Source organism: Belonocnema kinseyi, chromosome 10 (assembly GCF_010883055.1).
Source record: "Belonocnema kinseyi isolate 2016_QV_RU_SX_M_011 chromosome 10, B_treatae_v1, whole genome shotgun sequence".
NCBI lineage: Eukaryota > Metazoa > Arthropoda > Insecta > Hymenoptera > Cynipidae > Belonocnema > Belonocnema kinseyi.
The window spans coordinates 71672885-71675816 of record NC_046666.1 but is presented as its reverse complement, the minus strand read 5'-3'; the positions used below and the strand labels follow the sequence as shown (position 1 = coordinate 71675816).

Genomic DNA, 2932 nt, shown 5'->3' with positions numbered 1-2932 from the left:
GAAAAATTTAACCGAAACTCAATTTCGATCAAAGACGTGCAGGGCCATTTAAATTATGCCAAATATAAAAAAGATTTAATTGCTAGAAAGGCATACTTACACATAGAAAATAAAATGAAGTTTGATTTATTCGTGTTTTCGCATAACATTTAAAAAATAATAATTTTGTTAAAATAATGTAAGTGTCAATAATTAATTCAAATGGTTAATATATTTTTTATATCGAAATAAAATCATATCGCCGAAGGACTTTGCACATTGAAAAAATATTTTATTCAGAATGATCATGTGTATTTAAGTAGACCTCAAGAAATGTTGAGTGTTTCGAACTATGTTTGATAAGGAGGACAAATAGAAAACAACTCGAAATATTTAAAAATCAGGGAGTGTCGTCTCCTTCTGATAATAGGATAGAAATTTTCTACATTTAAAAATTGAATAACATTATTTGTGTTAACAATTTTTATTATTTTCATAGTTCCCAATCTAATTTATTTCTCCTTTCTTATTAAAATTATAAAATTATGTCGAAAAAACTTATACGGGGTATTCCCAATCAAAGTGTCCAGACTTATAAGGCTGTATAAAAATAAAAAAAGAATAAATCGAAGATTTCATTTCCAAAAAATTATTTGAAATTTTAGTGTTTGGGTTCTAAAATGTTTAGGCTTGGCCAATTAGGAGCGTGGTATAAACAGTCATCAATGCAGTATAGTGACTGCAGTTTTCCCGTCGCTAACCCCACCTCAACGCTCAAACATAACAATCAATTTCAAACAGAAATTTCCACGAAGTTACAGATAGGATCCGTCACTGCGTGACAACGTGACGATTTGTTTAAAAACTTAAAAAGCCGATTTTCACAATAAACCTAAATTTATATTTCTTGCCATTCTTTTTTATTTTGGCCTTCTATAAGGAAGACATCGCAAACATTAAAGATTCACAGAAATAAATTTTAACAAAAAAGTTTACACATCTAAGACTGTTCTAAAAAAAATGCCTCTTCCTCTTGTATGATATCTTGCACCCTTTACGAGAAAAATTCGAAAATTATAGAACTAACAGTGCACCTTTCTTAAGCAGAAACGTTAAAAAATATTAGAAAAAATAACAATTAAATTAAATGGAAGCTTCTAATGTGTCCACTAAGGGTTTACATTTTTCTTGTACCTTCTTCCCTATTCCTTTACACAACCCCCACACACTTTCTTGAAGGTGGGTGGGGGACCTCAATGTTTAAGGTGGGTTCTGAACTACCAAGAGCATCAGCTTTAAGTACTTAGAGAGAACCTTTTTCGCTAGAGATACCGGTCTCACGACTTGCCGGAGATGAACAACTTCTTGTTAGGCTAGTGTTCACCGCATGGGCCGCCGATGCTCTTCCAGAGTGCGAGACGGGAAGAATCGAGCCCGAAAGCCGACGGAGTGGGTCTAAAGCCCCCATGAAAACCGTCCCTACTTAAATAACAATGTAAAGTAAATTCGAATATCTGAGTTAGGTCAAAAGCTACAGAATTTAAAAAAATGCCTGATTTTGAAAAATGGATATCAAGATCATCATAAAGTGATGAACTCTTTGATAGTTTAAATAAAAACAAAAGAAGAAATTTTATGTAAATTTTATGATTTAGAATGAATAATAGTGTAAAATAAAATTTTTTTATAAGTTATGAATGTAAAATTCTTTATTAAGTTATATAATTTGAAATCTTATTAATTTTTTTTTCAAGTTTCAAATAGAAGCATAAAAAACTACATAAAGCTTTCAGAAATGTAAAATGACATATTACAATTTTTGTTACAAAAAATTAATACTTCATTTTTTACGGCAATTTTTCAAACACGGTTTTTGAATTTACGTTTTTGAAGCTCAACTTTCTATTTGTATTCTTGAGATTATGTAGATCTAAATTGAATTTTTACAATATTCATTAGTTTGAAAATTGCTCTACTACAATTGTTCAGAGAAAATCAGCTCTATAACAAAAAAATAAAAATATCATACCTTAGTAAACTTTATTTGTGGCTTTAGATTTGCCATTCTTTATGACTTCCCGTCACTGTAAACTGCACTGGAATGACGATAATGGACAGACCAGCTTAGATTAAGCTGCTGGCCTTCAAATGTAGTTATTGTTCAAAACCGTGGAACTGTCGGGATTGGTCAGAGTGGTAAGATTCTGCGAGCACTTCTGAGAACTAAAGGAAACGTCACTGGAAAGAAGATAAAAGCAAATATCTTGGATTAAAATAATAAAAGAAATTCATAAAAATATCACAAAACGAATGTTAAGTACATCTGAAAAATTTATTTCCTTTCATTAACGAGTTTCTGTAATAGGAAATCAATTTTCTTTTCATCGTAAATGGAATACTTTTTTTGAAAAAAGAAAAGGAAATATGTAACAATAACTTCCTCAACTTTCGAATAAAGTATACTAAAATCCACATTAATTATATTTATTTAATAATATAAATCAAATATTTATAAGCAAACAGATTTTGTCAATTTGGACCTCTTTTAACAACAACAAAATTTTTTATTTTAAAGAGTGGACTAAACGCTTTTCTTGATCTGGTAAAAAGTTGGGAGTGAGTAGTCAAATATTTTCGAAGCATGCATTTTTGAATAGTAATCAATTTTAAATCTATCAAATTAACAACAGAAAAATATACGATTTTGCAAGTGGATGGTTGTGTTTTACTGATTGCGTATTCACTGCTTCGAAAGTGTTTGACTAAACACTCTCAAATTTTTACCAGATCAAGAAAAACGTTTAGTCTACTCTTTAAAATAAAAATAAAAAAGCAGGCCCAAATTGGAAAAAATCGATTTGTTTAAAAATATTTTTGAATATTATTAAATTTGCAGTATAAGCAATTGAAAAAAGGTACTTCTTTACGAATATTTTTTTTTTTTAATGTTCTC

The 2932-nt window shown here is 29.5% G+C and overlaps 1 protein-coding gene and 1 pseudogene across 1 annotated transcript in view; one reads left to right on the top strand and one right to left on the bottom strand.

The window, feature by feature from the left end:
* LOC117181455 overlaps window positions 1-2044 on the bottom strand; it is a 16551-nt pseudogene extending 14507 nt beyond the window's left edge.
* LOC117181456 overlaps window positions 1-2932 on the top strand; it is a 141126-nt gene that overhangs the window by 126245 nt on the left and 11949 nt on the right. The window lies entirely within an intron of this gene.